This window comes from Pyrus communis, chromosome 14, assembly GCF_041283825.1.
Source record: "Pyrus communis isolate YQ-2024b chromosome 14, ASM4128382v1, whole genome shotgun sequence".
NCBI lineage: Eukaryota > Viridiplantae > Streptophyta > Magnoliopsida > Rosales > Rosaceae > Pyrus > Pyrus communis.
The window spans coordinates 15,054,525-15,082,405 of NC_142578.1; the positions used below are offsets into that span (position 1 = coordinate 15,054,525).

General features: G+C 39.0%; 1 pseudogene across 1 annotated transcript; it reads left to right on the forward strand.

Annotated features, from left to right (window-relative positions):
• Positions 1-942: 942 nt before the first annotated feature.
• LOC148691288 (uncharacterized) lies at positions 943-8,141 on the forward strand (annotated as a pseudogene). The gene has a single exon (XR_015955654.1). The product of XR_015955654.1 is annotated as an uncharacterized LOC148691288 (transcript).
• Positions 8,142-27,881: the final 19,740 nt, after the last annotated feature.

The window sequence follows — 27,881 nt, forward strand, 5'->3', positions numbered from 1 at the left end:
TAGTCACCACAAACTAGTTCACAATTAAGCATGTAAAACCATGTTTTGAATGTAGTAACATGCCTTGGAGAAATTGCTCAATTCCTTACAAGATATGCACTCAATTTTCACTCAGATTTTCTAACTACACACCCTAATCTAGTTATAAGTGAGAAGATTGATGTAAACATGAAAACGAACACTCACATATATGTATCACAAAGAAAGCAATTTATGGAGTTAATAAGCATGTTTAGATATGATCTCATGAATGGAATGCTACTACTTAGACGCGAGAACCAGTGACACCATATGCTCATACCAAATTCAAACTCCACAAATTGAAACACATAACACTCAAGATTGAAGTCAAGGGTTGTAATGGGGCTTGGGGTATTGGTTAGCAATGGAAGGATAGGGATAACAAACATTCTTAAAGCAATAGCAAGCAAAGTAATGAAATTGAGACTTAGAATTCACTTTAAAACACAGAAATCAACTTTTAACACAAAGGGAAGATCTAAGCAACACTCAAGGCCATATTCAACATTTTGGACCCTTTCTTCAACTACCATAAACATGTGAACTTATTTTCATTTATTTCATACTCTTTTTTCTTTCTTTTCACAACTTTTTCTTTTCTTTTTCTTTTTCCACGAATTTTTTTTTCTTTTTTCTTTTCCACCCGTGCCTATGGCACACTAACTCACATGAGAAATACTTCCCCCACACTTGTTTTCTGCCAAACATTAATCAAAAGGAGTTCAAATAAATCATGCTTTGCTATGCTTCAAGAATAAGGGTATGGATGGTCCTAATCTAGGCTAGGTGAGGATAATGTGGGTTAACAAAGAATGTAAGCTTAACAAGGCTCAATGGGGTTAACTTAAACATATAATGAAGTAGGATACACGGCAATTTGGCTTTGGTGGTGGTCACTTCACAACTTCTTCTTGAATATGTGTTATGCAAATCAATAACATGCTTCGAATGAAATGGGCATGAGTTCTAGCATTTGGAACTATATGATGAAACGCCTTCTAAGTAGTAACCAAGCAAAGAATAATGAGATCGTGCAACGACTTTAGAAAACAATAATGCACATATTTTAACTCTCCAAATAACGTTTAGGCTCAAGTCTCACAAGGTTGTAGCGTTTGTTTGAGTTCCTTCCTTCAAGCATGTTAGAAAAACTAATTTTTCTTTTATGATTGCATGTGAAGTCATACATTATAACCATAACCAAGCATATACCAAGAGTAAATCAAACTTTTCTCCATGTTTATAAGTCGTTTTAACAGTCATGCAATTAAAAACCAAATCCTCATCATTGTGTTGGAAGGTACCCTAAGACACAAACACACAAAAATGACTCAAAACACTCTTTTTAGGCTTTTCAAAACATGTTTTTCAAATTTTTATGTGATTTTCGGAGTTATAAAACAAAACACAGTAAAACACTCCAAAACAGCTTAAAAACACTTTAAAACAACAAGGAACAACACTTGAAGTTATGGGTGATAAAATCCTACGAATTTGCATCAAATATACTTAGTTACCCCCCCACTTAAATCAAACATTGTCCTCAATGTTTTAAACATAAATTCACACAAAACACAAGTAAACAAGCAAACATCAACTAAACACACTAAGCATGGCAGAATGTAAATAACAAAGAAAAGAGGTTAGGGACGCAAATCTGGTTATGGAGTGTAAATGCCATCCTCTCCTTGGTGATTGCATGGGTTGCCTCCCACGAAGCGCATGCTTTAACATCGTGCAGCCGGACAATGGTGTGCTCATTCCCCATTGGAGCCCACGGCATGTAATGGGATCTCCTCCACAACATGCCCTTCAACACTTTCATAATATGGCTTAATGAATGGGAGGGGGTAGTGATCCTCCCTGATGGTGGTGTTTTGGTTTCGAAAGTCCATGTAAATGCTCCCACCACCTTTAAATCGGTTGGGCACCTGTACCAAAGAAGGTAACTGATAGGGGCATATTTATGCACCTTAGTTAGCTTGTTCTTGTGCATTTATAGTGTTTTTCCTTAGTAAAGTACTCTTTTAAGCTAGTTTTATGTATTTTCAGGATTTAAGGGCAAAGTATGCAAAAGGATGCATTTTGGAGCCTTTTGGAGCAAATTAGAGCTTGGAATGGATATCATATGCTTGGAGCTAAGAGGATGGACGAAATTGAAGATTTGAAGATGATGATTCCTACTTGAGCAACGTTTCCTACTTGACTTAGGAAAGTTAAATCCCAATGGCCTCAAGTTGCAGCAACAAAGAAGTTTTCCAAGTCCAAGAAGGAGAAGAATTCCAAGATGAAGAAGGATTAGCTTTCCTAATCCTAATGCACAAGGTTTTCAGCCACAAAGAGGAGTCCTAAACACTTTAGGACACCTTATCCTAATCCTATAGGGATGCCATGCACTTTACCTTATCTTGGAGGGTTTCTAGAAGCCTTAGATGCCCTATCCTATCTTTGCCGTGGGTTTTATCCAACTCCCCTTAGTTTTTAGGCTTTTTAGAAGCCCTAACATTATCCCTAAGAAGGTGCCGCACCCTTATCTCTTTTTCCCTACAAATCTGGCACTTAAATCATGATTCTAGAAACCTTATCTTATCTCCAACAAAGGTGGCGCCTCAAATCCTTTTAGAAGTGCCAATTTCTGCCACAAAACACTTTGTTTCTAGAACCCTAAAAATCTGGCGCCTCTATTCCTTTTCCTTTGGGGTTTCCTACCTTCTAGATGGCCTATTCCTGATGGGTTTTGATTTCCTTGTCATCTTCAAATACTTAGTCCTTTTCCTTGCTGATTGAGAGGGATTTTGCACTATAAATAGACCCCCTTGCCGCACCAATTGATCATTCACTCCTCCACATTCAGAAATTCGCCAGAAATACATTCCCAACCCTTGCCGCAGCAATCCTTCACCATTCTCCATATTTTCCCACCTTGCCGCACTCCCCATCCCTCTTAAACACTACCCTACCATTACACATCCATTCCTCCATACAAATACCACCCAAAACCTATCCTTAGACCTTGTGCCGCAACAAAGAGGAGGGGAAGAGGGCTTGGACGTTCATGCAATACAAGTTCGAGTTGCTGGAATTTTTAGGTGTTTCCTCTCCTTTAATTTCAATGGTTAAATTTACTTTTCTTTGTCTTGTACGTATGAGGAACTAAACCCCCCCTTGGCTAGGGGGGGATTCGAAACCATGATCATGCTTGCTATATGATTTGATTACCTCTAATTGCGTTTCATAAGTTGTGAATTCAATTCACTTATCTATTTGAATTAAACTGATTTGTGTGTGTTGGTTGAGAGTGCACGCTTAATTATCATGCATAAATCTAATGCTATAGGATATAAGGAAGTTTCACCTAATCGTTACAAACTTATATTCACAAGTAGTAAAAGTTGATGATCTCAATTGCGTTAAGTAAATTCTTGGCATAAGTTTCATGCAATTCATAGTAACGAGTGCTTCGTCAATGCTTATGGTTTTCAAAGAACTTAATGATTCTTGCTTGTATCTCTATTATGCAATTCATGTAGGGAACTTGTGGGGAATGCTTTGGGTTGTCGTATGCAATCATCCAATTCAATAACGTTAGGAAAATCTGAGGGTTAATTAGTGCAATTCACGGTTAATCTGGGGCGTTGAGAATTCATGGTTTATTGAAAAGCAATTAGAAATCGTTTTGTGTGCAAGTATGGCATGTGTGGAGATGAACCCCTTAGCTAGCCTTCATTCCATTCATTAAATCCAAATTCGTTTTAAAATCTGTTTGTTTTACAAAGTTTTAAGTTTTGTTTTCATATTCGTCAAAATCAAAATCCCCCTTTACTTGGAGTGTCAAATTAGTTAGAAATCAATTTAGTTTGTGTTTTTAAAGTATCTTGAGTCAAGTTATAACTATTTTCTTCCAAATTCTTCTCTAGTGCTCAAAACTGCTCAGAAAGTAGTTTTAAGGCAGTTTTGAGTGTTTTCTTGTTGTTTTGAGTCTTTTGGTTTGTCTTAGTGTTTTAAACTTTAGTTTTGCATTCTTTGGGTCTAGTTTGGTGTTTTATATTATGTTTTTACGTTTTTGAGTCAAATCCAAGTGATTAACAATCCCTCATAATCCCCGGTCCAGAACGATCCCTACTTACATTCTTCACTACAATTGATAAAAAGAGGGTTTAATTTGTGTGCGTATAATTATCACATCAAATTTTGGCGCCGTTGCCGGGGATTAGCAACTTTGCTAATCCCTTGGATTGTTTTATTTTCGTTTGTTTTATTTTATTCCAGATTCTTAATCTTGTTTTGTTTCTTGTTTTAGGTACTAGTTTATGACTCGGAGTTCTCATCCGATTCGTGAACATATCTTGGACTTTGACGACGATTTCGAGCGAGAGTTGAGACGAAAGAGAAAGAACCCAGAACCTAGCGAATCAAGTGAAAGTTCCGAGTCCGTTTCTGAATTTGAAGAAGAGGAACCCACGGCAAGAGTGGGTGAAGTAGACATGACAGCGGACAACCTAACAATCAAGGAGCTTTCCGCTTCGGGATTGGACAATGCCGCACCCCTATGTATTCAATATCCTAGGGCGGATCCAGATAAGACTGCCGAGTTCGAATTGAAGTCAAGTTTGTTACATCACATTCCGAAGTACTATGGGCTGTCCATGGAGGATCCAAACAAACACTTAAAGGAGTTCGAAGTTGTTTGTTCGAGCATGACCCCGGTCAATGTCGATGGAAGCATCTTGAAGATGAAAGCTTTTCCATTCTCTTTAATGGATAAAGCTAAAGATTGGTTGTATGAATTGGCTCCCGAAACTGTCACATCTTGGGAGAGCATGAAACGGGCTTTCTTGGAGAAGTTTTTCCCAACTTCTCGAGTCATCCTCCTACGAAAAAGGATAAGTGGAATTCAACAAGATGAAGGTGAATCTTTTCCTACTTATTATGAACGTTTTAAATCTCTTGTTGCTTCATGTCCACAACATCAGATGAAGGAGGAACTTCTCTTACAATACTTCTACGAGGGACTTCTACCAATCGAACGTCAAATGCTAGGTGCCTCAACGGGAGGAGCCTTGGTGGACAAGACCCCCACGACTGCAAAGACCTTGATTGCTAATCGAGCATTGAACGCTCAACAATACGAAGGCGTTGGACAGAGGAGTACCCCACGGCAACACCAAGTCAATAAGGTAAGTGCCATAACCGAGCTTCAAAATCAAATGGCTAACCTCACTACTTTGCTTTCTCAGGTGATGGACGGTCCAAAAGTCCAAACCATAGCTTCTTGTGGTGTGTGCTCCATGCAAGGACATCCCACGGATAAGTGCCCACAATTGATCGAGAATGAAGGGTGGGAGACACTCAATGCCGTGGGATATGGGAATCAATACCAAAATCGTGGTGACCCCTTCTCCACTACCTACAATCCCGGTTGGCGTGACCATCCAAATTTCAAATGGCAGGATCCTCAACAACAAGGAGGATTTAGGCAGCAACCACCGGGCTTTTATACAAAGCCATTCGTCCCCAATCAAACTCAATCGCAATATACCCCAACGAGCTCAGGTATGTCTTTGGATAATGATCAAGTTGTTAAGTTACTTACTACTTTGACGCAGAAAGTACAAACTCAAACTAAGGACAGACAAATCCAAGACAAAATGGTGGACAATTTGGAGAAGCAATTGGGGCAAATTGCCGAGTTCATGGGACAATTTCGAGAGCAAGGTAGGTTGCCAAGTTCAACCGTGGTCAATCCGAAAGGTGGATTTGAATCTGCAAAAGCTATGAGTTTGCGAAGTGGAAAGCAAGTTGGATCTGATCCTAGACCACCCACATCATATACCAACGAGGAGGAAGAATTGAGAATTGAAGAGGAGGAACAAAGCTCACTCACGGCCAAGGTGGAAACACCTTTGCCGCAAGCCTCATGTGATCCTAAACCGTCCAATTCACCCAATAAAGGTAAAAACGTGTCAAGTTCAGTTCCTACTAATGCTTTTCCTTTGAATGTTCATTTTCCTAGTAGGTTTAAGCAAACAAAAAAAGAGGAAGCGGAAAAGGACATTCTCGAGACGTTTCGTAAAGTTCAAGTCAATATCCCTATTTTGGATGCAATCAAGCAAGTCCCGAGGTACGCCAAGTTCTTGAAGAAACTTTGCACTGATAGGAGGAGGATTTCGACCAAGGAGGTTGTAAAAGTGGGTGAAAACGTCTCAACCATCTTGCAACGCAAACTGCCCCTTAAATGCAAAGATCCGGGTAGTTTCACAATTCCGTGTGTTATTGGTAATTCTAGGTTTGAATCTGCCATGTTAGACTTAGGTGCATCCATAAATGTCATGCCATATTCAATTTACGCATCTATGAACCTAGGAGCGTTGAAAAATGATGGTGTTATTATACAATTGGCCGATAGATCTCATGCCTATCCAAAGGGAGTTTTGGAAGATGTTTTAGTGGAGGTTAATCATTTGATCTTTCCGACGGATTTCTACGTACTTGAGATGGATGAATCGGACCATGCCCCGTCATTACCCATTCTCCTTGGAAGGCCATTCATGAAAAATGCTCGTACGAAGATTGACGTCTATAATGGCACTTTGACGATGGAATTTGATGGAGAAGTTATTAATTTCAATCTTTCTGATTCTATGAAGTACCCTAGTGAGAATCATTCATGTTTTGCTATTGATATAATTGACTCTTTGGCGCAGAACCATTTGGACAATTTGAAGGACGATGCACTTGAATTGGTCATTGCACAAGGAAGGGACATGCAAAACATGGAAACAACCACCAAGGAACCCCACGGCATGCATGAGGAATCCTTGGCCGTGCCCCCTAATGAGGATATTATTGAGATGGTGGCTGCCCTCGAGTCATTGCCATCACAATTGGGTAAGTTTTTGGACCCTATTTTAAGTTCAGTTTCGGCTAATAAAATGCTTCCCTCAGTTGTGCAGCCACCTACACTTGAACTTAAGCCGTTGCCTAGTCATTTGAAGTATGTTTTCTTGGGCGAGGATGAGACATTGCCCGTCATTATCTCATCCTCACTCACGGCACAAGAAGAAAACAAATTGGTGCGAGTGCTTAAAGAGTACAAAACGGCAATTGGATGGACATTGGCCGACATAAAGGGAATTAGCCCTACTACGTGCATGCATCGCATACTTCTAGAGGAGGGGTCCAAAACATCTCGAGAGGCTCAACACCGTCTCAACCCTCCGATGATGGAAGTTGTGAAGAAGAAGATAATCAAGCTTTTGGATTGTGGAGTAATCTATCCAATCTCGGATAGTAGGTGGGTTTCGCCCGTGCAATGCGTTCCAAAGAAATCCGGAGTAACTGTGGTTGAAAATGCCGAGAATGAGCTTGTTCCTACGTGCATTCAAACTGGTTGAAGGGTGTGCATCGACTATAGGAAGCTAAACGCCACCACGAGGAAGGATCACTTCCCATTGCCGTTCATTAACCAAATGCTTGAGAGGTTAGCCGGTTATGCTTTCTATTGTTTTCTTGATGGTTATTCCGGTTATAATCAAATTGTCATTGCACCCGAGGACCAAGAAAAAACCACTTTCACATGCCCTTTTGGTACATTTGCATATCGTCGCATGCCTTTTGGTTTATGTAATGCACCTGCCACATTTCAAAGATGCATGATGAGCATATTTTCCGATTATGTTGAGAAAATAATTGAAGTTTTTATGGATGATTTCAGTGTCTTTGGAGATTCCTTTGATGGTTGCTTGCATAATCTAAGTTTGATTCTAAAACGTTGTGTTGAAACTAACCTTATTCTTAATTGGGAAAAATGTCATTTCATGGTTAAACAAGGCATAGTTTTAGGTCATATCATCTCTGAAAACGGCATTGAAGTTGATAAGTCAAAGATAGATCTTGTACGTCACTTACCCTCTCCGACTTCGGTTAGAGAGGTTCGTTCGTTTCTTGGCCATGCAGGTTTCTATCGTAGGTTTATCAAAGATTTCTCAAAAGTTGCACAACCTCTTTGCCGCCTCCTACAAAAAGACGTGGCGTTTGAATTCACTAAGGAGTGCACGGCATCATTCAACCAACTCAAGGAGTTGTTGACCACGGCACCCATTATTGTTCCCCCGGATTGAAGCCTCCCGTTCGAGCTTATGTGTGATGCGTTCGATTATGCTTTAGGGGCTGTTTTGGGACAAAGAAAGGACAAGAGGCCGCATGTCATCTACTATGCCTCACGGACGTTGAACGATGCCCAATTGAACTACTCCACTACGGAAAAAGAACTTCTTGCCGTTGTCTTTGCTTTAGATAAATTTCGATCATATCTAATTGGTACTAAAGTAATTGTTTTCACTGATCATGCAGCTCTAAAGTACTTGCTCACCAAAAAGGAGGCCAAGCCCCGGCTAATTCGGTGGATGTTGTTACTTCAAAAGTTCGACATCGAGATTCGTGACAAGAAGGGAAGTGAAAACGTGGTGGCTGACCACCTAAGCCGAATGGTGCATAATGAGGAGTCCCTACCCATTGCAGAGACATTCCCCGATGAACAATTGCTGTCCATAAAGGTTAGTACACCTTGGTATGCCGATATAGTTAATTTTTTGGTGTCAAAACGTATTCCAAGTGAGTTCAATACGCACCAACGTGACAAACTTAGGCATGATGCACGGTTTTATGTGTGGGATGATCCATACTTATGGAAATTTTGTCTCGATCAGATTATATGTCGTTGTGTGCATGATTCTAAATGTCATTCAATTTTGAGTTTTTGTCATACATATGCATGTGGAGGGCACTTTGGCACACAACGCACGGCCCTCAAAGTGTTACAATGTGGATTTTATTGGCCTAGTATTTTTAAGGATGCTAGAACGTTTTGCTTAACATGTGATAAATGCCAAAGAATGGGTGGTATTAGTGCAAAGGACCAAATGCCGCAGGTTTCTATCCTAAATGTTGAAATTTTTGATGTGTGGGGTATTGACTTTATGGCTCCCTTTCCGTCATCATATGGTTTTATGTATATTTTGCTTGCGATTGATTATGTGTCGAAGTGGGTGGAAGCAAAAGCCACCCGAACTAATGATTCTAAAGTGGTTGCAAATTTTATTAGAACTAACATTTTTGCAAGGTTTGGCATGCCACAAGTGATCATTAGTGATGGAGGGTCCCATTTTTGCAACCGGACCATTGAGGCATTATTGAGGAAATACAGTGTCAACCATAAAGTTTCTACACCTTACCATCCTCAAACAAATGACCAAGCCGAGGTTTCCAACCGAGAGATCAAGCAAATCCTAGAAAAGACCGTTGGGCCAACAAGAAAGGATTGGAGTTTATGGTTGGATGATGCACTTTGGGCGTATCGTACGGCATACAAAACCCCCATTGGGATATCCCCTTTTCGACTTGTCTATGGCAAGGCGTGCCATCTTTCCGTGACAACATGATCCGTGGGAAATCCTTCTCCATTGGGCAGAAAGTGCTATTGTTCAATTCCCGTTTACGTTTGTTTCCCGGTAAGTTACATTCCAAGTGGATTGGACCGTTTGTTATTACTAATGTTTTTGTTCATGGTGCAGTCCAAATCCAAAGCTTGAAAATGGGACATGAATTTAAGGTGAACGGGCTTCGTTTGAAGCCCTATTATGAGAACTTTGTGGAGCACATCGTGGATGACACCCCCTTGGATGTCGTGGGCTCCAATCTGGAGTGATTGGGTTCTTCGTCCGGCTATACGACGTTAAAACAAGCGCTACTTGGGAGGCAACCCATGCATTCAACAAAGGAAGACCTAGAAAGCACTCCAATTCCAGATTTGCGTTCCTAAACTCTTCTCTTTGTTGCTATTTCGTTTCTGCCATGTTAGGTTGTTTAGTTGTTGTTTTGTTTGTTTGTTTGTTAATTGTGTGAGTCTATGCTTGAAACATTGAGGACAATGTTTGATTTAAGTGTGGGGGGGGGGGGTAACTAAAGTGTTTTGATGCAAATTCGTAGGGTTTTATCCACCATAACTTCTAATGTTGTTTCTTGCTGTTTTTAAGTGTTTTTAAACTGTTTTAGTGTGTTTTGACTTAAAAATTCGAAAATCCCATAAAAATTTGAAAAATTGTTTCAAAAAACCCAAAAAGAGTTGTTTTTGTGTCTTAGGGTACCTTCCAACACAATGATGAGGATTCGGTTTGTAATGGCATGGCTATTAAAGAGAGTTGTAAACATGGATGAAAATTTGATTTACTCTTTGGTTCATGCTTGGTTGTGGTTATAATTTATGAATTCACATGCAATCATAAAAGAAAAAAATCAGTTTTTGTAACATGCTTGAAGGAAGGAACTCAAACTAACGCTACAACCTTGTGAGACTTGAGCCTAAATGTTTATTTGGAGAGTTAATAATATGTGCATTGTTGTTTTCTAAAAGTCGTTGCATGATCTCATTATTCTTTGCTTGGTTGCTACTTAGAAGGCGTTTCATCATTTAGTCCCAAACACTAGAACTCATGCCCAATTCATTCAAAGCATGTTATTGATTTGCATAACACATATTCAAGATGAAGTTGTGTAGTGACCACCATAGCCAAATTGCCATATTTCCCTATTTCATTTGTTTTGTAGGATTTAACCCCGTTGAGCCTTGTGTAGCCTACTTTCTTTGTTAACCCACAATTATCCTCACCTGGCCTAGAGTAGGACCACCCATACCTTTGTTCTTGAAGCATAGTAAAAGCATAACGCAAGATGAATTCCTTTTGATCATTGCATTGTAGAAAACAAGTGTGGGGGAAGGATTCTTGATATATGGGTGTGCCAAAGTCTTGAATGAGGCAAGAAAAAAAATAAATAAATAAAAAAAAAATTCGTGGAAAATAAGAAGAAAAAAAAGAAAAGTTGTGAAAAGAATGAAAAAGGAGTTGAAAAGATGTGAAAAAGTGTTCTCAGGTGTTGTTTGTTGAAGGAAGGGTCCAAAACATTGAATTCGGCCCTAATTGATTGCTTGAACCTTCCCTTTGAGTTTAAAAGTTGATTTCGGCATTCTAAGGGGAATTCTAAGTTCAATTTCATTATGTTGCTTACTATTGCTTTAAAGAACGTTTGTTTTCCCTATCCTTTCGTTGTTAGCCAACTCCCCAAGCCCCGTTACAACCCTTGACTTTAATCTTGAGTGTTGTGTGTTTCAATTTGTGGAGTTTGAATTTGGTTTGAGAATATGGTGTCACTGGTTCTCGCATCTAAGTAGTAGCGTTCCATTCATGAGATCATATCTAAACATGTTATTAACTCCGGAAATTGCGTTCTTTGTTATACATATATGTGAGCATTCGTTTTTATATTTACATCAATCTTCTCACATATAACTAAGTGTAGGGTGTGTAGTTAGAAAATCTGAGTGAAAATAGAGTGCATATCTTGTAAGGAATTGAGGAAATTCTCTAAGGCATGTTACTACATTCAAAACATCGTTTTAAGTGGTTATTTGTGAACTAGTAAGTAGTGACTATGATTAAGCATGTGCTCGAGTGTAAAGATGGCTAAAATCTGTGGGAATAATGATTTTTAACATGTCATGTGCATTGGAAATCCCTGAGACGATTGTTGGAAGGTTTAGGTTGTGTTTTACTTGTTTAGTGTCGTTTTGGTTGTTTGTTTTCGTTTTGTTTTGCTCGAGGACTAGCAAAAGCTAAGTGTGGGGGAATTTGATAGGGGCATATTTATGCACCTTAGTTTAGCTTGTTCTTGTGCATTTATAGTGTTTTTCCTTAGTAAAGTAGTTGATGCGAAACTAATTAAGCACACAAATTAAACCCTCTTTTTGTCAAATTGTAGTAAAGAGGTAAGTAGGGATCGTTCTAGACCGGGGATTAGGAGGGATTGCTAAACACTTGGAAACTGACTTAAAAACTCAAAAACACGGTTTAAAACACTAAACTCGACTCAAAGAATGCAAAACTAAAAGTTAAAACACTTAAACAAACCTAAAACCCAAAACAGCAACTAGAAGACTCAAAACTGCCTAAAAACCACTTTCTGGGCAGTTTTGAGCACCTACACTAATTTGGACAAAATTGGGTGAAAATTTGAATCAAAATACTTAGAAACACAAATCAAAACACTTTCTAACTAATCTAAGACTTCAAATGAAAGGGGGATTTGTTTTGGACGAAAATTTAACATAAAACAGAAACTTTAAACTAAACAGATTGTAGAATGTTTTTGGATAAAAAGGATGGATAAAAGGCTAGTTAGGAGGTTCTTCTCCACACATGTCACACTTGCAAACAAAACGATTTTCAGTTGTTCTTCCAATAAATTATAAATACTCAACACCCCAGATTAACCGTGAATTGCACTAATTAACCCTCAGTTTTTTCCACAAGTTATTAAGTTGGATGATTGCATACGACAACCCAAAACATTCCCTACAAGTTCCCTACATGAATTGCATAATAGAGATACAAGCAAGAATCATTAAGTTCTATGAAAAACATAAGCATTGACGAAGCATTCGTTACTATGAATTGCATGAAACTTATGCTAAGAATTCATTCAACGCGATCGTTTTCAAGCGACCTTCACTACTTGTGATTATAAGATTGTAACTATTAGGTGAAACTCCCTCATAATCTAGCATCATATTCATGCATGAAAACTAAGCGTGCACTCTCAATCAACATACACAAATAAGTTATCAATCAAATAGATGAACGAATTGAATCCACAACTTATGAAATAACAACTGAATGTAATCAAATCATATTGCAAGCATGTACATGGTTTCGAATTCCCCCCTAACCAAGGGGGTTTAGTTCCTCATACTCACAACACAAAGAATATCAAAATTAAACATGGAATTCAACAGAAAGACAACACCTAAAACGTTCCAGCAATCCTCAATAGAATGGCATGAACGTCCCAAGCTTTTTCTCCTCCTCTTGTCTGCGGCCCAAGAACTAGGACAGGTTCTAGGGGTTATTTAGATGGATGAGTAGGTAAGGAATGATATGGTAGTGTTTAGGGGACATGGGGGTTGCGGCAAAGTGTGAAAATATGGCAGATTGGTGGAGGAAGGCTGCGGCAAGGGGGCTGAATATATTTTGACGAATTTCTGATTTGTGTAGAGGGTCCCCCTGCGGCATGGTGGTAAAACACATATATATAGGCAGCCAAACCCTAAAGAAATCAGGTTAGACAAACGGGCTAGGGTTTGGGTGCAGCAAGGGGTTGGAAATCCACCAGAAAATAGGGTTTCTAGAACATTAGGTGCGGCATGGGCTTAGGGTAGATGGATTAGGGTTTAACTTGGCAGAAATTAAATGATTAGGCCCTAGGGTGCGGCTGATTAAGTGGGCTAGGATTAGGGTTTAGGTGCGGCATGGGCTTAGGGTCCACAAGGAGTTAGGGTTTAGGTCATCTAAAAGCCCAAAGCCAAGAATAGAAACTCACGACAATGGAAACCTCCAAGAATAGAAACTTCCAACTTTAGAAACTTTGGTTGCCAATTCCGACTTCTTTGCTCTTCACTTTCATTTCTTCATTTCTTAAGCTCCTTTGACCTTCAACCTCGTCCATTCCTTGTGCTCCATTTGCATACACCACATTCCAGCTCAGTTTTGCTCCAAAAGCTCCAAATTGCATCATTTCATGTAATATGTCCTTTAAACCTGAAAACACATGAAAGTAGCTTAAAAGACTACTTTAACGAAGAAAACATAACAAAAATGCATAAGAACTAGATAACTAAGGCGCATAAATATGCTCCTATCAGTAGTCTTTTAAGCTAGTTTTATGTATTTTCAGGATTTAAGGGCAAAGTATGCAAAAGGATGCATTTTGGAGCATTTTGGAGCAAATTAGAGCTTGGAATGGATATCATATGCTTGGAGCCAAGAGGATGGACGAAATTGAAGACTTGAAGATGAAGGTTTCCTACTTGAGCAAGGTTTCCTACTTGAAGTAGGAAAGTTAAATCCCAATGGCCTCAAGTTGCAGCAACAAAGAAGTTTTCCAAGTCCAAGAAGGAGAAGAATTCCAAGATGAAGAAGGATTAGCTTTCCTAATCCTAATGCACAAGGTTTTCAGCCACAAAGAGGAGTCCTAAACACTTTAGGACACCTTATCCTAATCCTATAGGGATGCCATGCACTTTACCTTATCTTGGAGGGTTTCTAGAAGCCTTAGATGCCCTATCCTATCTTTGCCGTGGGTTTTATCCAACTCCCCTTAGTTTTTAGGCTTTCTAGAAGCCCTAACATTATCCCTAAGAAGGTGCCGCACCCTTATCTCTTTTTCCCTACAAATCTGGCACTTAAATCATGATTCTAGAAACCTTATCTTATCTCCAACAAAGGTGGCGCCTCAAATCCTTCTAGAAGTGCTAATTTCTGCCACAAAACACTTTGTTTCTAGAACCCTAAAAATCTGGCGCCTCTATTCCTTTTCCTTTGGGGTTTCCTACCTTCTAGATGGCCTATTCCTGATGGGTTTTGATTTCCTTGTCATCTTCAAATACTTAGTCTTTTTCCTTGCTGATTGAGAGGGATTTTGCACTATAAATAGACCCCCTTGCCGCACCAATTGATCATTCACTCCTCCACATTCAGAAATTCGCCAGAAATACATTCCCACCCTTGCCGCAGCAATCCTTCACCATTCTCCATATTTTCCCACCTTGCCGCACTCCCCATCCCTCTTAAACACTACCCTACGATCACACATCCATTCCTCCATACAAATACCACCCAAAACCTGTCCTTAGACCTTGTGCCGCAACAAAGAGGAGGAGAAGAGGGCTTGGACGTTCATGCAATACAAGTTCGAGTTGCTGGAATTTTTAGATGTTTCCTCTCCTTTAATTTCAATGGTTAAATTTACTTTTCTTTGTCTTGTACGTATGAGGAACTAAACCCCCCCTTGGCTAGGGGGGGATTCGAAACCATGATCATGCTTGCTATATGATTTGATTACCTCTAATTGCGTTTCATAAGTTGTGAATTCAATTCACTTATCTATTTGAATTAAACTGATTTGTGTGTGTTGGTTGAGAGTGCACGCTTAATTATCATGCATAAATCTAATGCTAGGATATAAGGATGTTTCACCTAATCGTTACAAACTTATATTCACAAGTAGTAAAAGTTGATGATCTCAATTGCGTTAAGTAAATTCTTGGCATAAGTTTCATGCAATTCATAGTAACGAGTGCTTCGTCAATGCTTATGGTTTTCAAAGAACTTAATTATTCTTGCTTGTATCTCTATTATGCATTTCATGTAGGGAACTTGTGGGGAATGCTTTGGGTTGTCGTATGCAATCATCCAATTCAATAACGTTAGGAAAATCTGAGGGTTAATTAGTGCAATTCACGGTTAATCTGGGGCGTTGAGAATTCATGGTTTATTGAAAAGCAATTAGAAATCGTTTTGTGTGCAAGTATGGCATGTGTGGAGATGAACCCCTTAGCTAGCCTTCATTCCATTCATTAAATCCAAATTCGTTTTAAAATCTGTTCGTTTTACAAAGTTTTCAGTTTTGTTTTCAAATTCGTCAAAATCAAAATCCCCCTTTACTTGGAGTGTCAAATTAGTTAGAAATCAATTTAGTTTGTGTTTTTAAAGTATCTTGAGTCAAGTTATAACTATTTTCGTCCAAATTCTTCTCTAGTGCTCAAAACTGCTCAGAAATTAGTTTTAAGGCAGTTTTGAGTGTTTTCTTGCTGTTCTGAGTCTTTTGGTTTGTCTTAGTGTTTTAAACTTTAGTTTTGCATTCTTTGGGTCTAGTTTGGTGTTTTATATTGTGTTTTTACGTTTTTGAGTCAAATCCAAGTGATTAACAATCCCTCCTAATCCCCGGTCCAGAATGATCCCTACTTACATTCTTCACTACAATTGTTAAAAAGAGGGTTTAATTTGTGTGCGTATAATTCTCACATTAGTAACAACCTATTAATTGAAATGGGAATTGAAATTGGGGTTGAAGACTTACAAACATATTGTGGTGAAGGCTCAAAATCGGCAGCCCTATCAACAATGTCACCATGGCTACTTTCGGCCATATTGGGTGGTTGTAGGGCAATCACTCCAAGTTCTTCTCCAATAGTGGTTCTTGATACATCCTTCGTGATAAGTGTGGATCCTTTCGGCCCTATGTCCTTATGCACATCTATGACAAAACAAGAATGACTATCGTTAGGATTCTTAATAGAGTCATAAACATTGAATTTAATTATATCACCACCAAACTCCATTGTTAGTGCTCCCTTGGCCACATCAATCTTTGTTTGGGCTGTTTTCATGAACGGACGGCCTAGCAAGATTGGCAATGATGGAGCATGGCTCGAATCCTCCATTTCTAAGACATAAAAATCTGCAGGAAAGATGAGATGATTGACCTGCACTAAAACATCCTCAAGGACTCCCTTGGGATAAACATTAGAACGATCGGCCAATTGAATTATAACGCCATCTTGTTTTAACTCACCAAGGTTCATAGATGCATAAATGGAATATGGCATGACATTAATAGAAGCACCTAAATCTAACATGCATTGTTCAAATCTAGTGTTTCCAAGTATGCATGGGATAGTAAAGCTCCCTGGATCCTTACATTTTGGAGGTAACTTTCGTTGCAAAACCGCGGATACATTTTCACTTACTTTCACAACTTCTTTGTTTGAAATTCTTTTCCTAGTTGTGCATAACTCTTTTAAAAACTTTGCATACCTGGGCACTTGCTTAATGGCATCAAGTAAAGGAATGTTTACTTGGACCTTCCTAAACGTCTCAAGAATGTCTTTCTCATGCTCTTCCTTTGTTTGCAAAAATCTATGAGGAAAAGGAACATTGGGTGGAATGGGGTTAGAATTAATCGAATTTGAACGCAACTTACCCTTGGTGGCCGAATTGGATGAGTTGGATGCATTAGGGTGCCTAGGTAGTTGCGGCAGGGTGTTTGTACCCTTGCCGTGGGCTTGCTTGCATCCTCCTCCTCCTGTTGCAGCTTCCCTTCTTCATTAGGACCTGTTTTGGATGGTTTGGATGTAATGCCAACTTCTTTTCCACTTCTCAAGGTGATTGCTTTGGCCGTTTCGAACCCTCCCTTTGGGTTTGGAATGGTAGAGCTTGGGAGCTTGCCTTGGTCTCGGAATTGCCCTACAAAATCTGCAATCTGCCCAATTTGTTTCTCCAATTGATCCACCCTTTTTTCTTAATTTTGCATTGCTTTGGCTTGATTCTCTTCCCCCTAAGACAAATTAGTTAGTAACTTAAGAAGTGTATCATTGTCTAGGGACGTACCTGAAGCATTTGGGGCAGATTGTTGTGGAGCATGTGTGGGTGCGTATGGCTTAGTGAAAAAACCCGGGGGTTGTTGTGTAAAGCCTCCATGTTGTGGTGGTTGTTGGGGCTCCCTCCACTTGAAGTTTGGGTGGTCTCTCCAACCTGGATTATAGGTGTTAGAATATGGATCGTTCCTTGGTTGGTTTTGGCCTTGAAATCCAATTGCATTCGCGGTCTCCCATCCACCATTCTCAATAAGTTGAGGACACTTGTCAGAAACATGTCCTTGGATAGAACATACTCCACACACCATTGGTCCTTGGATCTTCATACCTTCGGCCATCTGAGACACAATAGAAGTAAGATTAGCTAATTGAGATTGAATATCGGATGAAGAGCTTACCTCATTAACTTTGTCCCATGCCTTCGTATTGTTGTGCATTCAATGCACGGGTTGCAATGAGTGTCTTGGTTGCCATGGGTGTTTTATCTACCAAAGCTCCTACCGCCGAGGCATCTAGCATTTGACGTTCGATTGGTAGAAGGCCTTCATAGAAATATTGAAGGAGCAACTCTTCCTTCATTTGATGCTGTGGACAAGAAGCAACAAGTGATTTAAAACATTCATAATAAGTAGGAAATGATTCACCTTGCTTTTGTTGTATGCCACTTATTTGTTTCCTCAGGAGAATGATTCTTGAAGTGGGGAAAAATTTCTCCAAGAACGCTCGTTTCATACTTTCCGAAGATGTCACTGTCCCTGGTGCTAGCTCATATAACCAATCTTTAGCTTTGTCCATTAGAGAGAATGGAAAAGCCTTGATCTTTAAGATGCTACCTGGTGCGTTCTTTACGCGCACACAAATTAAACCCTCGTTTGACAATTGTAGTAGAATGGATAAGTGAGGGATCGTTCTGGACCGGGGATTAGGAGGGATTGTTAATCTCTTGGAAACTGACTTAAAAACGTAAAAACAATATAAAACACTAAACTAGACTCAAAGAATGCGAAACTAAACGTTAAAACACTAAGACAAACCAAAAGACTCAAACACTTTAAAAACACAAACTAAATTGATTTCTAATTAAATTGAACAATAAAGTAAAGGGGGGAAGAGTTTTGATTTGACGAAAATTGAAATAACAAAACAAATAAACTAAGCAGAATGTAAATATGAATTTGTGAAAGAATGAATGGAATGAAGGCTAGCTAAGGGGTTCTTCTCCACACATGTTATACTTGCATACAAGATTGATTCTCAGTTGGTCTTTCGATAAATTATGAAACTCAATGCTCCAAGTTAATTAGGTTCGCTTAAATTAACTTTCAGATTTCCCTAGATTCGTTGGATTGAATGGAATACGCATTACAACCAAATTATTCTTAATCAAAGTCCCTAACTATGGAATACGCATGATAGAGACATTCAACAAAGATCATTAAGTTCAACGGAAATCATAAACATCGACGAGGCATTCGTTACTATGGAATACGCATGAAACTTATGCCAAGAATTCGTTTAACGCGATTGTTTATGAGCAACCTCCACTACTTGTGAATATAAGTTCGTAACATTTAGGTGAAACTCACTTATATTCTAGCGTCATATTCATGCATGAAAATTAAGCTTGCAATCTCAATGAACATACATAAATAAGTTATCAATCAAACAGTTAAACGAATTGAATCCACAACTTATGAAATTCCAACGAAAGTTAATCAATTCATATTGCAAATATAAACATAGTTTCGAATCACCCCCTAGCTAAAGGGGGGTTTATTTCCTCATAACTTTGAAATTAAAGAAACACCTAAACATTCCAACAACTCAAACTTGAATTGTATGAACGTTTAGGCACTCTTCTCTTCCATTCCTCATACGTACAAAACAAAGAGAATTGAATTTAAACTTTGAAATCAAAGAAACACCTAAACATTCCAACAACTCAAACTTGAATTGTATGAACGTTTAGGCCCTCTTATCTTCCTCGTTGTTGTAGCACAAGGTCTAAGGTGAGGTTTGGGGGATTATGGAAATGGTAGAGGAGTGGTTTGGAGGGTTGGGAAGTGGTGGAAATGGAAAGATGGTTTTGGATTCTAAGGGGACTCACGGCAAAGAGAAGAATGGAAGTGTTTGAGGGGTGTTGTGTATGAAAATGAGATGATGCTTTGAATGAATGAATGCAAGGGTATTTATAGGAGTAATGGAGGTGTAAATGGCTGTTTGTTTAAGATGTTTGTGTGGAGGAAATGATGGAAAAACATGGTGGAAAGCTGGAATGTGAAATGGTGCCCACGGCAAAGTGTTTTGGGGATGTTGGATTTGCATGTGTGTGCTGAAAATGGTGTGTGTATGCATGTGTTTGGGAAGCTTTCTTGCTCATTTTCTGGATGCAATGATGAAGAGTTTAATAATTAATGCATGTAGGTGGCTGAAATGATGAAGAATGAGTGGTGGAAATGAAAGGGAAAGCTAGAAAGACATGTGAAGATGCTGGAAATGCAATGGAACTCACGGCACAAGGGATCTTTGGTGATGAATGTGGTTGATTTAATGGAGGAACAAGTGCATGTGTTGAATTGGTGGTGCATGTGATTAAAGATGGAGAAGGTGGTGTAATGATGAAGTGGAATGGCTGAAAATGCAAGGGGGAGTGAAGGCCACGGCAAAGGTGTTTTGGTGCATGTGTTGGCTGTTTTGTTTGTTGGTTAAAGCTTGTGTTTGCATGTGAATGTTGTTTGTGTGAAGTGTGTGTGAATGTGCATGTGTTTTAAAGAATGAATGGTGGTATAATGATGAAGTGTGATGAGTGATAAGTGTATGATATGTTGAGTGATATGTTGAGTGGTAAGTGAATGATAAGATAAGTGATAAGATAAGTGGTTATTGATATGTGGTTTATTGATATGTAGATGAATGAATGATATGATAAGTAATGAATGAATGATATGTGGTTATTGATATGTAGATGAATGAATGATATGATAAGTAATAAATATATGATATGTGGTGATGATAAGATAAGTGTATGATATGATAAGTGGTGAATGAAAGAGTGGAATGTTGGAATGTTATGCACGACTAAGGATATAGGAAAGGTTTAAATATCCTAAAACTAAAGGGAACAAGGTTCCAACACTTTGGTCTTCAATTAGGTTTTCAATTTCGTCCAACACTTTGGCTCCAAGCATAAGCTATCCATCCTCAGCCCAAAAGTGCTCCAAAATGCATCTTTTTGCTCCTTTAGCCCTTTCGACCTACAAACACACGAAAATAGCTTAAAGTACTAAAATAACTAAAGAAACATAACGTAAATGCACGAGAACAAGCCATTTAAGTCGCATGAATATGCTCCTATCAAATACCCCCACACTTATCTTTTGCTAGTCCTCGCGCACACAAATTAAACCCTCGTTTGACAATTGTAGTAGAATGGATAAGTGAGGGATCGTTCTGGACCGGGGATTAGGAGGGATTGTTAATCTCTTGGAAACTGACTTAAAAACGTAAAAACAATATAAAACACTAAACTAGACTCAAAGAATGCGAAACTAAACGTTAAAACACTAAGACAAACCAAAAGACTCAAACACTTTAAAAACACAAACTAAATTGATTTCTAATTAAATTGAACAATAAAGTAAAGGGGGGAAGAGTTTTGATTTGACGAAAATTGAAATAACAAAACAAATAAACTAAGCAGAATGTAAATATGAATTTGTGAAAGAATGAATGGAATGAAGGCTAGCTAAGGGGTTCTTCTCCACACATGTTATACTTGCATACAAGATTGATTCTCAGTTGGTCTTTCGATAAATTATGAAACTCAATGCTCCAAGTTAATTAGGTTCGCTTAAATTAACTTTCAGATTTCCCTAGATTCGTTGGATTGAATGGAATACGCATTACAACCAAATTATTCTTAATCAAAGTCCCTAACTATGGAATACGCATGATAGAGACATTCAACAAAGATCATTAAGTTCAACGGAAATCATAAACATCGACGAGGCATTCGTTACTATGGAATACGCATGAAACTTATGCCAAGAATTCGTTTAACGCGATTGTTTATGAGCAACCTCCACTACTTGTGAATATAAGTTCGTAACGTTTAGGTGAAACTCACTTATATTCTAGCGTCATATTCATGCATGAAAATTAAGCTTGCAATCTCAATGAACATACATAAATAAGTTATCAATCAAACAGTTAAACGAATTGAATCCACAACTTATGAAATTCCAACGAAAGTTAATCAATTCATATTGCAAATATAAACATAGTTTCGAATCACCCCCTAGCTAAAGGGGGGTTTATTTCCTCATAACTTTGAAATTAAAGAAACACCTAAACATTCCAACAACTCAAACTTGAATTGTATGAACGTTTAGGCACTCTTCTCTTCCATTCCTCATACGTACAAAACAAAGAGAATTGAATTTAAACTTTGAAATCAAAGAAACACCTAAACATTCCAACAACTCAAACTTGAATTGTATGAACGTTTAGGCCCTCTTATCTTCCTCGTTATTGTAGCACAAGGTCTAAGGTGAGGTTTGGGGGATTATGGAAATGGTAGAGGAGTGGTTTGGAGGGTTGGGAAGTGGTGGAAATGGAAAGATGGTTTTGGATTCTAAGGGGACTCACGGCAAAGAGAAGGAATGGAAGTGTTTGTGGTGTGTTGTGTATGAAATGAGATATGCTTGAATGAATGAATGCAAGGGTATTTATAGGGGGAATGGGAGAATATGTGGGTGATTGTTTAAGAGTGAATGTGGTTGTTATGATTGAGAGTGCATGTGTATGAAATAATGATGGAAAAAGAGCTAGGTTGTTGGTGTGTGAATGCATGTGTTGAATTGGTGGTGCAATGATGAAAGAGTAAGTGCATGTGTGTGTGAATGGTGGTGCAATGATGAAAGAGTAAGTGCATGTGTGTGTGAAAGAGTAAGTGCATGTGTGTGTGAATGGTGGTGTAATGATGAAATAAATAATGCATGTAGGGTTAGGAAATAATGAAGAAATGCATGTGAGATGTTTGGAAAGGAATAAAGAATGAATGGTGGAAATGTGAGTGAATGATGTGCATGTGTGAGAATGCATGTGGAATTAAGAGGAGTATGGAAGTGAAATAAATGAATGATATGTTAAGTGATAAGTGAATGATATGTGGTGAGTGATAAGTGAATGGTTTGATAAGTGATAAATGAACTAGTTTAAAGGGCTAGGGTTTAAGTACATAGAATGGGCCTAAAATAGGTTGGTTTGTATGGCATAATGTGTTATGTGATTGGGTTAGGGCCATTGTTTTGTGTCTTCAAGTGCATACAAGGCCTTCAAATTCGTCCATCCTCTTGGCTCCATGGATAAGCTATCCAATCCATGCCCAAAAATGCTCCAAATGGCCTCAAAATGCACTTACTTGCTCCCTAGGCCCTTAGAACCTGAAAACACACAAAAGAAGCATAAAGGACTAAAATAACGAGAGAAACATAACGTAAATACACGAGAACAAGCCATTTAAGTCGCATGAATATGCTCCTATCAAATACCCCCACACTTAGCTTTTGCTAGTCCTCGAGCAAAACAGAATAAAAACGAATAAACAAAACGACACTAAACACGTAAAACACAACCTAAACCTTCCAACAACCGTCTTAGGGATTTCCAATGCACATGACATGTTAAAAATCATCATTCTCACAGATTTTAGTCATCTTCACACTTAAGTACATTCTTAATCATAGTCACCATATACTAGTTCACAATTAAGCATTTAAAACCATGTTTTGAATGTAGTAACATGCCTTAGAGAATTTGCTCAATTTCTTTCAAGATATGCACTCAATTTTTACTCAGATTTTCTAACTACACACCCTAATCTAGTCATATGTGAGAAGATTGATGTAAACATGAAAAAGACACTCACATATATGTATCACAAAGAACGCAAATTCTGGAGTTAATAATCAAGTTTAGATATGATCTCATGAATGGAATGCTACTACTTAGACGCAAGAACCAGTGACACCATAAGCTCATACCAAGTTCAAACTCCACAAATTGAAATACACAACACTCAAGATAGAAGTCAAGGGTTGTAACGGGGCTTGGGGTATGTGGATAACAAAGAAGGGATATGGAAAACAAAGGTTCTTAAAGAAATAGTGAGCAAGCATTTGAATCAACTTAGAATTCACTTTTGAATGAAAACTCAACTTTTGAACAAAAAGGGAGAATTTAGACAATTTACGCCCAGAATTGGTGTTTTGGAACCTTTCTTCAATCACTTATTCTTTTCTCTTTTTTTTTTTTTTTTTTTTTTTTTTGAATCTCAAAACAAAAACACTTAAACATTCTCTCCCCCACACTTAGCTTATTTTCTTTCATAATGTAACTCAAAAGGAATTCAATTAAGTCATGCTCACTATCTTTTAAGAACAAGGGTAAGGACGGTCATATTCTAGGTTAGGTGAAGATAAAGTGGGTTAACAAAGAACATGGGTTAACATGGCTCAACGGGGGTAAAACTTACAACATATACGAAATATGGGAAGCGAGGCTATTTGGCTATGGTGGCAACTACACAACTTCATCTTGATATATGTTATGCAAATCAATAACATGCTTTGAATGAAATGGGCATGAGTTCTAGCATTTGGAACTATATGATGAAACGCCTTCTAAGTAGTAACCAAGCAAAGAATAATGAGATCATGCAACGACTTTAGAAAACAAGAAATCACAGATTATACTCTCCAAAGAACGTTATAGGCTCAAGTCTCTCAGGGTTGTAGCGTTTGTTTGAGTTCCTTCCTTCAAGCATGTTACAAAAACGAATTTTTTTTCTTTTATGATTGCATGTGAAGTCATACATTATAACCATAACCAAGCATATACCAAGAGTAAATCAAACTTTTCTCTATGTTAATAACTCTTTTTAACAGTCATGCAATTACAAACCAAATCCTAATCATTGTGTTGGAAGGTACCCTAAGACACAAACACACAAAAACGACTTAAAACACTCTTTTTAGGCTTTTCAAAACATTTTCTTCAAATTTTTATGTGATTTTCGGAGTTATAAAACAAAACACACTAAAACACTCTAAAACAATTTAAAAACACCTTAAAACAGCAAGGAACAACATTTGAAGTTATGGGTGATAAAATCCCACGAATTTGCATTAACAACATTAGTTACCCCCCCACACTTAAATCAAACATTGTCCTCAATGTTTTAAGCATAGATTCACACAAAACATAAGTAAACACACAAACAGCACTAAACATACTAAACATGGCAGAATGTAATTAACAAAAAGAAGAGTTTAGGGACGCAAATCTGGTTATGGAGTGTAAATTCCCTCTTCTCCTTGGTGATTGCATTGAGGCTTGATCTTGATGATTCCACAGGCTTACTCTTGAACTGGTTTCTGCCCATTGTTGATTTTCCTTTGTGCTACTTCTTGAACTGGGCAGCAGGATGGTTCTTTTGGTCTCCCCCGAAGGTCTGAGCTTACCCTTTTGGTCTGTTTCTTTGTTCAATCTTTCCAATTCGTATTGAAAAGGGTTGGAGGATAACTCAGCCTATGTTTGTCTCCACATGCTTCAATGTATCATTTTCACTTGCCTTACTCGCTCCCCTTTGCAGAAGTGGTCCCTTCTCCGGAAGTGTATCAACCGTTGAAGATGACTACTCGAGAGCAACGCTAGGTAAGCAATCAGGAATAGATCCCAGGCAGTTGGCTCCAGATCGGAAGATTGACTCCAAGTGCCGGCTGATTGCTTCTTTTACTTTGCCATGCGAGTAAGAACAAGGACAAAGAAAAAGACAGGGAAAGAGCATGATATGAGATACTTTTGCTTTTGACCTTGATGATATGAGATACCTTTGCTTTGAAGAAGCGGTGAATGAATCAGCACATGCTTCAATCCGCCGTTTCCTCCTGGGTCATATGTACTCCAGGCATCTGGTATCATCTTTGGGGAAGAAGAAAGAATTGAGTATTTCGAAGGGCTTTGCTGGGAGTGCGCCCTCAGAGGTGAGGGAGAGTTGGGCATTTTCTTCAAGTTTGCCCTGCCATAAAAGACGAAGGTCGACATATATAGAGATAATAGCAAGTGGTGGTACTTTTTACCTTTGTCGACAAACGTTTTGATCCCGCAACTCCGGCTTTTTGAAATAGTGGCGCCTCTTCGATCTTTGAATTCGCCTCTTCGATTTCTGAGCAGGCGCCCCTTCGATTTCTGAACGACGCCCCTTCGCTTTCTGAACGACACGTGGTAGTGCAGATGCGGCTCCTTTTGACAAAGCTGCACGCGTTTTCTGAAAAGCATAGAAAGCGTCGCCGGACTTTGCGTTTGTCGGCTAAAGATGTGTAGTTGCGATGATGGCCTCCACGTGCTTTCAGCTTTGTCAGAAATCTTTTTCCAAAGTTGAACGCGTCTTCTGAAAAGCCAAGAACACGTCGCCTAAATTACGCCGGAAATTCCGGCTCTTTGAATCGGTGGACGCGTCGCCTTGGCATTTTATAGAGCTATCGATCACCGCCAATATACACACTCTGAAGATTTCCCATTCCTGAAACTCGACTCCGGCCCTTTGTGAAATTTTTAACTCCATCCACCCCTTCTCTTTGAACACTTTTGAAAAAAAATGGCAAACTCATCGAACCTTAGCTTAGATTTGAGTCTCAGCAGCGATCCGGTTGCGCCCCGTCAAGGTAATGTATGGCGCCCTTCTTTTTTATCTTCTAACGGTCCTCTTTCAGGTGAAGACTCTGTGATGCAGGACGCCACAACAGCTACAATAGTAGCTAAAAACCTCCTCACTCCAAAAGATAGTAGGCTGCTGTCAGGACGGTCCGATGAGTTGGCCGTTCAAGAGTCCCTCGCACTTAGTGTTCAGTGTGCGAGCTCTGTGTCCAACATGGGCCTACGCCTGCTTGCCCGCTCCCGTCAGGTGGAATCGTTAATGGCAGAGGTGGAAAGACTTAAGCAAGAGATCCAGCAGCTTAAGTACGAGAATAGAAGTTTGCATGTGCTTGCAAATAACTATTCGTCGGGGATGAAGAGGAAGCTTGATGAGCTGCAGGAATCTGAGGGTCGAATTCACAGTGACCGTCAAAGGCTTGCGTCTTATCTCCAGAGGCACCTTTTTCCTGGGTCATCCAGCGCTTGGCCAAGTATTGAGGCCTGGAATGCTCTAGCTCCGATGCCTCCCGCTCCGATGGCTTCCGCTCCGATGCCTCCCGCTTCTATGCCTCCCGCTTCTGCGCCTTCCGCTTCTGCGCCTCGTAGTGGGGCTTCACGTAAACAACCTTTGTGAAGCTCCACCTTTCTCCATGTTTAGTATCTTTCTTTCAAATTTTTTATTTTTTTTTTTTATTTTTTTTATTTTTTTTATTTTTTTTTATTTTTATTAACATAAATAAAATCAAACGGCATGGAATTTATCTTTGAATGGGCGGTGATACTTGAAATGATCCGGTAATAGTTTAAATTCCATTTTGGGTGCCTGAATCATTAACCACATGTTAGTATAAAAGAAAATTGAAATTCGGGGAGGCGGCTTACCTGTGTGCTCCAAAATGAACTCCAGAATAAACACCCCTTCGAAAGTTATGACTTGTCCCGTGTCATAAAATCCAACTTCCTTGGGAATTGTGGTTTCAAATTTGTCCTCTTTGATGCCTTCTACATCTTCTCCAGCCACTACCTTCTCTTGAATCATTCTTCTTGGTGTACAAAGTCCTTTGAAGAATTCAACACCATCTAAAACTTGCTGTGTTGCACCAAGAATTTGAATAGCATTTTGCACCTTTGGGAAGGCTTCCACGATGTCCTTTTTACTCTCTTCTTGGTTGGGAATCAAAAACCTGCTAGGAAAAGGGACATTGGGTGGAATAACATCAGAATAACATGAAATTGGGACGTCCTTACTGGTGGTGGGTGGTTTAGAGGGCTTAGGGGGCTGCGGCAAGGGTTGTTCTACCCTTGCCGTGTGCATGTCTTCTTCCTCCTCCTCAATTAGCAGCTCTTCATCCACTTCTAGGCTATGTTTGGACATTTTTAGGTCTGCTCCAACCTCCATAGCACTTCCCAAAGTGATAGCATTATGGATTTCAAAATCTTCCTTCGAGTTTTCAATAGTTGAGTTGGAAAGTTCACTTTGCTCTTGAATTTGTTTCATGAACTCCATAATCTGCCCAAATTGCTCGTCCAATTTACCCAACTTCTTGTCTTGATTTTGTTCGTCCTGCGTCAAAGAGGTTAGTAATTGAAAATTTTTATCATTATCCATGGACATACTTGAACTTGATTGGAATTGTTGTGGGGGAGGTTGTGGTGGCTGCATAGGTGTTGTATTGAACTCCTCATATGGTTGCCAATATGCTTCTTGTTGAGCCTCCTTGGCTTGATTTTGTGACCCCTGCGCCAAAGAATTTATTTCATTAAGAATTTGAATATAATCTACTGGCGAACTTGAATTTAATTGAGCATATTGCATATGAAGTTGTGGTGGCTGCATAGGTCTTGAATAGAACTCCTCATATGGTTGCCAATATGCTTCACGTTGAACTTGTTGATC